This window comes from Alligator sinensis, unplaced genomic scaffold (assembly GCF_000455745.1).
Source record: "Alligator sinensis unplaced genomic scaffold, ASM45574v1 scaffold1499_1, whole genome shotgun sequence".
NCBI lineage: Eukaryota > Metazoa > Chordata > Crocodylia > Alligatoridae > Alligator > Alligator sinensis.
The window spans coordinates 639,259-651,296 of NW_005842494.1; the positions used below are offsets into that span (position 1 = coordinate 639,259).

At 46.9% G+C, this 12,038-nt stretch overlaps 1 long non-coding RNA gene across 1 annotated transcript; it reads right to left on the reverse strand.

Annotated features, from left to right (window-relative positions):
* Positions 1-246: 246 nt before the first annotated feature.
* On the reverse strand, positions 247-1,812 carry LOC102385301. Its single transcript, XR_324715.1, has 3 exons — positions 1,738-1,812; positions 553-641; positions 247-398 (listed from the first exon to the last, which is right to left on the reverse strand). It is a non-coding gene; the product is annotated as an uncharacterized LOC102385301 (long non-coding RNA).
* Positions 1,813-12,038: the final 10,226 nt, after the last annotated feature.

Sequence of the window (12,038 nt, forward strand, 5' to 3'; positions counted from 1 at the left end):
AAATGGAGGATCCTTTGTGAAGAGAGGGAAAGGCAAGCCCCAAAGCACAAAATAAAAAGAAAGCAAGCCAAGACCCATAATTGTGGGAAAACCGATCCAGCAGACCCTTTATGAATGTGGCTTCTTAAACATGATGGGCAATTGTAAAAATCTCCTCGTTTCATCTATAAATCTTGCAGATGAAGACCTATGAATTATTTGCGTAATGAGATTAAGCAGACATTAATGTTACATGGTTTTAGGTGTTTTAAATTCTGCAGATGAGAGAGGGTCGAGCACGGAAGGGCAATGTGATGCAGCCTTGTGCAAAGACCATGTGAATGGCTCATCTTCCTAGGGTCACATCCCCATTGGGTGCGTCGGATGTCCCTCTCCGCAAAAGAGCTCCCTTCCCTTTCCTTGCCAGGTTAAGACGGTATTTTCCCAATGTAGCAGGAAAAAAAAGGGGGAGAAAGTGAATGCAAGATAGGAAAAACATGGCAGAGAGAGAAAGAGCATGCTCTTTTATTTTTAGAGCATACATTCTTTGGGTATAAATGCTTTGTGTTTTACCTTTTATAAAGCAAGGCTTTATGTAACTCCTGGGTATTGACAGGCAAGCATTGTACTCCAGCAACCCCCAGAATATTCTAATTTTGTTTCTGGAGAAGCAGAAATGAAAACCCCCAAGGAGACTTCTCAGGTGAAGTAGACATGAGAGCATCAATTTTTCTCTCATTAAACAAAACCATTTGGAGATGTATCCACTCTCCTTTCTCCCACACAGTAAGAATAACCTTGGTTAAGCTGTTTGGCATACATTTAGCGGGAGAAGCGGGGAGGCAAGGGCAGCTGGGTCTGAAGTGTCATGGGCTACAGCTGTTTTTCTTAAGAGTTTGCAACAGAGAAATAAATACCAAGCCACGCAGGCCTGTCCAAGGAATGCTGCTGTGAGAGCAACTGAGCGAAACAGAAATACCTTCCTTTCTCCCCATGCACCACTGCCCCTTGCAAGGCTGCCTCATCCCGCTCATCTGTGGGTAACAATTCCCAGAGCCTGCAGGATAATTGCTAATGGGACGGTTGACTAATGGGGTAACAGAATCAAGAGGCTGACAGACATTACTGTCAACATGCTGGAGTCTAACAGATAATTCCCTGCTTAGAGATCTTAGGGCTATTTCATTGGGTGCAATTCAAAACCATTCCTCTGAATGAGAGAGACCTCAATGCTAAATACATGCCCCCACCCCTCTCTCTCTCTGTTCCCTCACCTGTTCCCACTCCTCCTTGCTCACAGGTCCTTATTCCCAGAGGGATGAAATTTGTAGCTATAAACTTTTCAAACAACTCCCAGCTAAAGCTAGTTGGGAATTGTGCAAGAAATGGTACGTTTGTGAATACATGCCATTTGCTTGAAGCTAAAGCTTCTCCTCCAAAAATGGACTGTTTTCACCAGTATGCTTGCTGGGATGTGTTCTCAGATCCAGAACAAAGTTTTGAACTAAAGAGATATTCACCCCAGAGTAGCTAAGCATGGCTGGGCTCTACACCAGTTGTCCAAAATACAGAAAAATGACAGGGCAAAGTTTTGAGTGGGCTCCTCTACAACCCAAGGAGAAAATATCCCTGCAACCAAGCTGTGAGCTATGCACAGGGTGCTTGCACTCTCCTGTTACCCTCCCTCCTACATCTTCAAAAGGTTTTGGTCCAGTCCTAAAAGAAACCAAGAGAAATTTTGAAAACCTAGTGACAGACCGTAGAAACACCTTTTCCAGCCTAGCTATGCTCCTAGTCCAGCTTTCTAAGAAAAAGCAAAGCCCCAAGATATACTCTGATCAATAGTTACCTATATCTTGCACAACCAGGTTTGATTTATAAAGGGGGTGGGGGCAGCATCATTATCCTGCTGGTGTATAAATAAGGGCTGAGATTAACTGAGGCTCCTTTTAGCTGTAGTGACTTGAGGATAGAAGGTGGTGAGAGAGAGGAAGGAAAAAGTGAGGATTTGGTATTAACTTGTTTCTTGCTTTTGATAGTGGTTTGTTCTTGACTGCTTTCTGCTAATGTGTTTGGCCCTGATTTTTTTTTTTTTTTGTATTTGCTAAAGATATTCATCATCAGGTATGTTAAAGTTCCTTGTGTCTACTAAGCCTCCAAATGTGTGGACTGATCAGCTGCAAGTGAAAGCATGGTGTTCTTTAGATGAGTCCATACTATGGTAGCACTGAGTAAATAGGGCCCCAATCTTGCTTTTGTCCCAGAAAGGAGGTGGCTGGGATTTGCCTTGCTTGGGATATCTCCCAGGGATCTCAAATCTTTTTTCTCCAGCCACTTGTTCATGTGGCTGCCTCTACTGCCAACATCCATTCAGCTGTTGGTAGAAAGGGAGGTATCTCTTCTTAATCTCAGTTAACTCTAGTTTAACACAGAGTGGGGAACTTCCCTCCCTTCAGTCATTTGGGGCTTTGATCAGCACGAGGATTGCATGATAGCTGTGTATCTATTGCACTGAGGCTTGGAGAGGTTTTTATTTGTATGCACGCTTATTTACCTGCACAAGTACTAAACCACCTATGAGACATTGATTATTTTCCTTGCCTAGAATCCTTTATTTGTAAGAAACCCTCCAAAACAGAAGGTCATGCTAAAAACCGGAGATGACAGTTGTGGCAAAAGCTCTGAGACAGCTCCTGCAAGCTCCTATAAAAGATGCCAGCTACAAAAGGCCTTTGCAGGAGCAATTTTATCTCCTTAACCTTTCCCACTTTCAAACAAGGTTTTGTGTTTGTTTTGTTTTTTGTTTTTTTCACAATAGCCAATTGATTTTGCCATCTAGTTCTCAGTGGCATCAGCTTTTGGTTTTGGTGATTCTGGGAAGATAGGTCCAAGTGGCTGTTGTGTGATTCATTTTCCATGACCTCTGTTCTTTAAAGCTATTCACCTTGAAGGTGAACACTCTTCTTCAGTTAACCAATCAAATATACATACGGGAGCCTTCTCGGGAAGATGCGCGAGGGGAGTAATCGGGAAGAGAATGTGTTTTAAGATGAATTATTGATCACGGTTTCAATAAAAACAACCATCCCCATGTCCTATTTAGCTGAACAGGATTGCATCTTCTGGTGGCCTTTACAGGGTTAAGGCAGATAACCTCTCTTCTTGCCAGTCAACTCATTCACCAGACAACAAATGTTTGGACCTTTTTTGAGGATCCATGTCCAGAATCAGCCTGTTTATAAAAACCTGAAAGAAAAATCTAACTAGGCTTAAAACACAATGGGCTCCAGGCAATAAATAATCATGGCATAACATCATGTGAGATGGATGGATAGATGGGTAATAAGGTTAAAAAAGAAATGTCTGAAACTAATAACCCCATGTAGATCTACACCATCTTCCAGCTGAAGAACTCCAAATGACACGTGGGCATTCATTAATTAAGCCTCACAACAAACCAGGCCCCTTTGATAAATAGGCAAGCTGTGGCACAGTATGGTGAAGTGAGTTGCCTGGGGTGCCTCAGGAAGTCGGTGGCGGAGGCCAGAAATAAAAAATCAAGTGCCCAGGTCCTCAGTCTTCTGCCTGGGACATGAGGCAAAGTTGATCAAAAAGGAAGAACCAGTTTTATACGACAGGTGAAACAATAATTAGTTGTGCCAAGACTGAAGTCGTTTCTTCGCACACATGCACAGTGCTGTCTTGTTGCTATATTAGTTTCTGCATCCTAAAATGTTGTATGTATATTGTTCTTTGTTCACATTTATTAAAACTACAGCATAGAGACTGCTCCATGACTAAATGCAAACTGATCCTGAACTAATCACCTCTGCTGTATCTCTCATTCTCTCCTTTAGTTGTGTCTGTGTATTTAATTAATAAAACATTTGGGGGAAAATAAGGCAGGAGGGGAGAATAGGAAGGAGGAGGGGTGAAGATGGGAAAAGACAGTGGAGAAACCACTGCAAAATCACCATTCCAGAGGAAAGGAGAAATATGAACAGGTCTACAGACTTCCAAACTGTATGCATTTCATTCAGCTTTGGGAATCATCAAGTGAAATTAATTATTAACCAGTCAGACTGTATAGAATAATTTCTGTATTGGGGCCAGGCTGGGCTCTTTCCTGATCAAGTTTAACAGGAAAGGATTTAAATTGAGGTCCCCAAACTGAAAAGGTAACACATTAATCCAACTCATTACACAAGCCAGAAATGAATTCACTTTTTTAATGATGAAGTATCTTGTTATCTGCCACAAATGTGGGCTATCAAAAAAAAAAAAAAAAAAAAAGAAATGTTGGGCATGCAATTGGATGTGTACATGAGACAAACAAGGAGGCAGAATTCAAATGGGCCAATATGACCATTTCTTTCCCCTAAGCTTGTCGTCTTGCCTGTGGATTTTTGTTTTGATCAAATGTCAGTCGTGATGCTGTGGGTGGATATATATATATATTCTATATGTCTGAGTGTGTGGAAGAATAATTCTCTGTACTGCAGATGATTCAAGATATTTTGCTTAATGGAGTAAAACTGTACAAGGGATGTTGGCAGAAGGGCAAATCAGAGGATCAGAATAGCCCCTTTTGAAACCCTTTTACATCCCTGCCCTTGCAACAGTTCCTGAAGTGCTTTGCTTGTTCTAGCAATGGATTTCACAAACCATGACCCAGAAGGTCTCACTTAGGCTGAGTGACTCACCTGTTTGAGGCATCTCCATTTCTGGTGCAGCATTTTTGGCACCTTCAAGGGGCCTGGCTATCAAAATCCTGAGCAAGAGAAACAGGCCCCTTGAAGGTGCCTAAAACTGGGTGTCAGAATACAGAGCATCTGAAATCACCGGCTGCCTTCGAAGATCTTGGCCTTTGTCGGTTGCCTGAATAAGAACTGCACAACTCTGGTTTCCTGAAATAAGGACTAAGTTAGAGCCTGAGGTGCTCTGGGCTCTGCCTAGCCCAAGGCTTGCTGGCTAGGACACTTGCTGAGGAGTGAGACATGCAGGTTCAGACCCCTCCAGGCAAGGTGGGCAGCCTATAAAATGTATTAGCTACAACCTGCGTGGTGCACAGGTCCTTTTTGGCATAGCAAAACCCTGCTGTTCATCATGTCCATCCTTTTTCCGTGCAGTGGAGGCCTAAGTTTGGCGGCCCTCTGCACAGGTGAGGCGAGCAGCTGGGAAGGGGCCTGAGAAATGGTGCTGTTTCAGGCTTCTCATTAATGGCAATGAAACAGCATTAACAAAAGGCGGGGGAAAGGGAGAAATTTAGAATCAGCAAAATGAGTCGGGCTGGGAGGGGTGTGTGGACAGCATGAGATGCCAGCAGGGAACAGCAGGCCAGAAAAAATAAAACCAGGAGCCTCTTGCATGCTTTCTTCCTGTCCTTTGTGTTAAGATAAAAATAACTAAATAATAGCAGGTGTGCCGGACGGCTGTGGGATGAACAGCCCCAGACAAGCTTTCTGTGCAGGCAGAGACATTGCAGCAACGACAGATGAGGGCTTCCTATGCTGCCTGGCAATCAGCATTGCCTTGCGGGGCAGTAACCAGAGAGGTCAGGCTCTAGGATCCCTTTGAACATTGATCTTTGGGTTGAAACAGCTCAAGTCAGACCACAACAGGTGCCTGCAAGTGGTTGTGGGTCTGCAGAGCCCTGGGCAGTAGCGCACAGGTGATGTGTGGCCCCTGTGGTGCTTGTGAGCAGCAGTGATGAGTTCACCAGGCTCAGCTGGCTGGGTGTCGCATGGCTGCCTGATGCAGGTGCAGCAAAGCAGGGTCCTGGCTGAGGCTGGGAGAGATGAGGACTGAGAGAGGGTTTTTGGGGTGGTGTGTTCTTGTGTTCGAGCCAGGAAGAGGGAGCTGGAGAAGAGGATGTGTGCCCCTGCAGCCTGGTAAAGTGAGGTAAGCCTGGGTCAACAGTGACACTGTGGTTTCTTGCTAAAACCAGCCCAGGGGAAAGGGATAGGGTGTTTTACGTTGCCAGTTTCTGTTGCTCGCTGGCTAATGTGCTTTCTTTCCACAGGTCAAATTGTGGAGGTGAGGCAATGCTTGGTGTCTGGGTGAGGAGGAAGAAGAGGATGCTCTGCATGGTTTCTGCCTCAGGCCCTTCATTTTCACCCCAGGTATGCATCCAGAGTGCCTGGAGAAATATAGGGCTTGTAAATGGGATCAAATCAAGGCAAGCAGACAGGACTGGGTCCCCCACATCCCTGAGGCAAGACCGTGTCCCGCTGAAGTCGCTGGGTGCCTCTGGGGTGACGCTTTTTTTTTTTTATGCCTGGGTCTTCACCTGCAGTCCAGTTTGCTTACATCAAGGTGACTGTTTCTCAGAGCCACCCAAAATATCTGGATTAGGGTGAATGGAAAACCTCAGCCTAAAGCCCCCTTCCTCTGAAACTGCCATAACATGCCCCACTTCCTTGCATATTGGTTAAGTGCTTAATTTGTTCAACTGCATAGCCCTGTGCTGCTCCCGGTTTTTTCCCCAGTTGCTCACCTTTGTCATGTTAGAGTGATTTGTATCTGTGATGGCCTGGGAATGCTGTGAAGCAAGGATCTTTGGGGTGATAAACATTGCCAGTAAAAAAGATCACCCCAAAATCTTTACCATTGTAACAAACCCTGGCTGCGTGCATATCGGTTAAGTGCATAAACTGCCTGAGTGCAGGGCATCCTTAAGCCTCACGCTCTATCTTGTAGCAAGACTGTAGTCCATTTAACTGCATAATAATCAGCCTAGCTTAACTAGGGGCTCTCAATTTAAAGCTTCTAAAGCAGGCCCTAATGACAAAGCATCTTCAAAGTGGCTATTAAAGGTGTTCTCTGAAACCAGGCAGAGAGACTAAATGAGGTGCAAGTAACTAGGGAAGGCTGCTCCTCTAAAGAGCATGGTTTACACTGAGTTCAGGTGAGTGTCTTGTCTTTTCCTGCTACCGCTGCCAGGCCTGTTCCCTTGCATGCAACAGGCTGCATTCAAGGTGCAGACCAAGGGGAAGGTCTGTGAAAGCAGATGCAAAATGATGCCAAGGAAGAGTGGTATTTTTTCACATCTGTTCTGCTTTGACTTTCCACTGGTTAAACAAATATACAAGGCTGCAGCTGGGGTTGGGGTAAGGAGATATTGGAGATTCAAGCCCACAGGACAATGTCTGTTACCTTCCAAGTGTTAATTCTGCATATCTATTCAGCATGTCCCTGATTGACACTGTGCTGTTAAAGAGCCTTTGCCCTCCATCTTAAGCATGGTTTGCAGGCTTGTGTGTGGCTGGAGCCGTGGCTTTTCAGCAGTGCTCAGGTTTGTACAGATTCTTAGGTCATATAACTGGTGTCGCTCCACTGGAGTCAGGAAAGCTGAGGCTGGTTTTGCTTTGGGGCTTATGTGTGTGTGCTCTTGCATCTGTTGTTTTTACCCCTTCTCCATGCTCTGTGTTTACTGCATGGGCACTAGGATGCGTTTGACTGCAAATATATGTGGTTAAGTCGTTGTATTGTGATTGAAGTCCACTGCACTGATGATTTACAGTCACCGAACAGTAGTATCCCTGCACAACTTGCCAAGCTGTGTTGTCAATCATTGCTGTAATAATCTTTTGTTTGGGTATTGTGCTTGCCACGTCCATATTTTGATATGATATGATGCCGCCAAGGTAAGATTGGCTTGGACTGAACAATAACTCATACGGGGCCAGAGCCAAAAAAGATAAAAGCAACTGCAGGAGCATTATTCTAACCTTATTATGTGACAGCCCTATCCTGCCTGGGGCTGAGTGTCTGTCAGCATCTATTGAGGACCCTAGGAAATCAAGCTCCACCTGAAGGATGAGTATCAGCAGGCCAGGTAGTTCAGGGCCTGGGTCAGCCGAGTCTTTCATAAAAGCCCTGTTAATCACTGAGGCTAAAAAAATCATTAATTAACCTTTTAGCATCATTAAAAAGATCTTGTGGTGCAGGGAGGTTCCCTGGAGCAGGAAGCGGTGAACAGGTGTGAAGTCCTGGGTGGGATTGTCTTAATTCTGTCCAACTAAATTATGCCCTGGCTCTTGCTGATGTAATTCCCTTGACTTTCCTGGAGCAACGCTTGATCTTGCACAAGTAAGCCTAGGGGGGAGCATTTGGCAAAGGCCCTCGTCTCTTTGGGGAGGGGAGTCCATTCATGTGCAGTAAAATGAACTTTTAAAGGTTGGTTTCCTTCGGGAGAAGGGTGAGGGGATTTAAATGGCTGAGAGAAGCAAGCAGAGTCCGTACGTGGTTAAAATGTTCTTCAGGAGGTTGCAATACTGGCTTACAGGGGGTCTATTTAACTCTTGTGGAGCATTTTTACCAAGAGTTTTAGGTAGTTTGGTGCCCCGTGGGCTTTACAGAAGTGCCGGGTGAGCCAGGTGGCTACCTCCTATTGACATTGGTTTTGACCATAAATCATTTATTTGCTTTTTCCCCTGGAAAAGGGCCTGAGGAACAGGATGAGGGAAGAAAACTAGTGCTTTGCCCAACTGCCTTGCTTGGAGACAGGAGCCCATTCCTACAGGTCTCGGGGTGTGCTGGGGCTGGGATGCCTAATGGAGGTAGGCGGTGGTGTTGCAGGAAAACCTTCCTCCAAAGGGAGCCTGGTGCCTGTTTGCTGTGGATTTATCACACGCTGCTTCACAGAGGGCCGGTCAGGCTGCGTACGGCACACATTTTGTATAAACAGGGGTGCACTTTAAAGCCATCCTGTCAGACATGCTTATGCCTTCAATCATCACGCATTTATTTCAGCGGCTCCATTGTTCTGCCGGTTTTGAGAGTCCAAAGCAAAGGATAAATTTCCCCCACTTCGTGCTGTCCATTAAGTCGCCAGATGTGTTTTATCTTCTGTAGCTTTGTGTCGGATAGTGAATGAAGGGAGCTAGGGGAGGGGGAAATCGATCCTAAATCCCCCCACCCCAACTTGGCACCGATCAGGTGAGCCGTGCCAACATCTTGCGTGTTGAGAGACAACCCAAGTTGCAATGGGAGTTTCTGTAGGCTAAAACGGAGACAAAGCAGCCAGTCAAGATGTGTGCACCCACCCCCATATCAGCAGATCTCCAGCGGGCAGATGGCTTACAATAGATGGCAACTGCTACCGTCCCCACTGCCTGCTCCTTTCTATCAAGCTGCTTCCCAAATCTGTGACTGTTACCAGCCTTCATGAGAGTAGCGAGGCCCATGAGCTCAGCATGGGCCCTGGCACGCAGGAGAGTGGCCGAGCCAAAAATTACACGCCTGTTTATACAAGCCATTCCAATGAGGAAGAGCAACCAGCATCTGTCTCCACATTAGGTCCTTGAGCGCTGCTTTCTCCCCTCAGCCAGTGCTGGCTTGTGTGCGGTGCTTTTTAAACAACGCTTCTCTTTCTTACGGAAAAATGTGCAAATGCGCAGTCCCTTTTCACCAGTAAAATACAATAACTGGCACAGTGTCTGAAGAGCAGTGGCAGGACGTGGAGAAAAGGAGGCCTAGGTTGGAAGCTGTGCTTTGCAGACACGAGTGTTGCCTTTAGTCGGATGCAGGGCACCACGTTTGCAGCAGATGTCCGAGCCTGGCTGCAGCCGTGGTGTTTGCCTCTCGCAGGGACTTGTGCTGTTGGTGCGGTTGCTCGGCCTTGCTAGAAATGGGCTGTCTTTGAGGGCTGAACTGGTCCAGCACTCCTTCCCCAGCTGCAATTCCCGTCTCTCTCACCACCTGCTTTTGTGCTGGGCGCCGGTCTCGCCATGGGCAAGAGGGGTCCGGCAGCGGCGATGCCTCTCTGCAGCAGGAATGCCCCACAACACGCTCTAGCTGGTCACTTGGCAGTGCCAAGGGGCATCTGTAGCAAGGGGTTTCGTTACCATTCCCACCCATCAGAGGGCTGATTCAAGACTCTCTTAAGGCCAGGTCCAAACTGGCATCAGTGCTATTTACTTCCTTGGCTCTGACCCTCGAGGACAAAGTCGGCAGCAAGTCCCTCTCTCCGGGTCTGAATTTCTTTTTGGCACGCTTCCCTTCCCTGAAAGCCAATGTGCTCCAGGCACCTTTGACCGGTCCTGCTGCATCCAAAACAGCTCAGCCCTGACCTGCGTGGGACCACATGTGGCAGCTCCTGGAGGGGGGCTTCTCCGGGCACAGACGGATATACTCAGCTTCACTGAGCAGGCACTTGGGGTTGTGTCAGCAGGGGCTCGTGCTGCAAAATTCAGCTCTGGACTGCAATTTCGTGGGTGTTGGGAACCCATGGTTTTCATCCAGCCCTCTGGCAAAGGAGGTACCATTTTGACTTTGAACAGCAATAGCATTAGATGGCACAGAAGGCCCTGTCCTCGCAGTGGGACTATGTCTAGTTTTCTAGTTTATTTCCTCTTCAGCAGAGAAGGTATTTAGGAGAGTAGGGTGGAAAACACCGTCAGCATGCTGCAAAATGTTTTGAAGTTTTAGGAAACTTCCTCTGGGCTGAATCATGGGGCAGGGGGAGCCGAGATCCCAGTTTTGCACACTGAAAAATAACTCGAACGAAACGCTTAGTTTCTGACCACTTAATTTTAACTTCAATCCAGACAGCTGTTTTGTACCAGAAAACAGTGCCTCTTGTTCAGGAATGTCAAACCAAGTGCTTCAATGCTTTAAGGGGTGCAGGTTGTAGCCGTGTTGGTCTAAGGACATGGGCAGACAAGAATCTTGTCTGTCAATGGTTTAAAACTTTTTAGGATCTGTCCAAGGTCAAGAAATCTGCCAAAAACCTGACTGTTTCTCATGGAAAGGGTGTCCTGAGGATTCAATGACTTCTGATTTGATTTTTTTAAGGGGGAAAAAAAAAAAAAGCTGTCAAGTGATTAGCCACCAGCTCTAGAGATGAATAAGTGGTCAAAGGCCTACCTTTCTGCCCCTTGCAATGCCCTCGGTGCAAAGGCTTGTGCATGTTACCCTGTGATGTAGATGCCAGGCAGGTTCCCCCTGGCCCTTTGCACCCAATGTAACACAGCTCCTGTTAAACATCTGGGAATACAACTGTGCTCTTCTTTCCACCTTGTAGGGCTTTCCCTTTGCTTTTTAAATCATCTCATGCAACACCTGGCTTTTTCACTTACAGTCAGCGTCTGCCTTGCTGGATTTAGACAGAAGATAAAACAAACAGACTCTTCTTTGCCAATGTAAATACCAGGCTGTTTAATGCACAGTAGCCCTCTGGTCTCTTCTCCGGAGAAGGCCGCGTGAGCCCCAGCCCTACCTCTCCTGCTGCGAACAGGAAGTGGCTATTAACCACATTGATTCCCCTCTTAGCGCTAAGCGTTCCCCAGGGCTCGACTCTGGGGACTGCGGCTCTGTGATGCTCATTAACGAGCTGCCTATTTTTGCATAAAGGCCAGGACTTGCATGTATGCAGATGACACCACGCAGCGCCGGGAGGTGGCTGGGCCCCGTCTGCCATCAAAGCCGCAGTGCAATCAGACTCCGACAAGGCCTGCGCACAGCTTGAAAGAGAACAAAACACTCAACTCCCCGCGTGTCGGCAACAAAACCCGGCAGCGCGAGCAGAGCGGGGGCAGCTTGAGAGCACGGCGCTTCCCAGAGCTCCTGACACTGCTCCCGGCCTTATCTGGATCAAACTTATTTATTTGCATGTCTCCAGACTTGTTCAGCATCCGCCAGCCAAGTGGGTTGACACATCCTGTAGCATGACGATAGCACCCTACGGCTGTTTAAGTTAAATCGGCTGCTGGCCCCTTGATTAGCCTGAAGCATGTTCCTCACGGGGAAGTGTGGGCATTACCGTGGAGCGATTAAACCGAACAAGTCTGCAGAAACCTGCTGCTGCCGGCGCCAAGCAGGGGCCATGGGAAGTGCTCTTTCTTTGTCACGCCTCTCCCACCAGCTCTCTGTGCCATTAGCCTCTGTGTTTCACTGGAAAAAAACATTTTTAAACTATTCACCCGACTAGCCGCCTCGTTCAGACTTTTCACAGCTTTGTGACCGTTACATGATTTGATTTTAATAGCGTAACTAATCCAGGGCTGCTTAGGAGCTTCATGGTTGTCACTGCGTTGCAAGGCCTGGCCCCTCCAGAT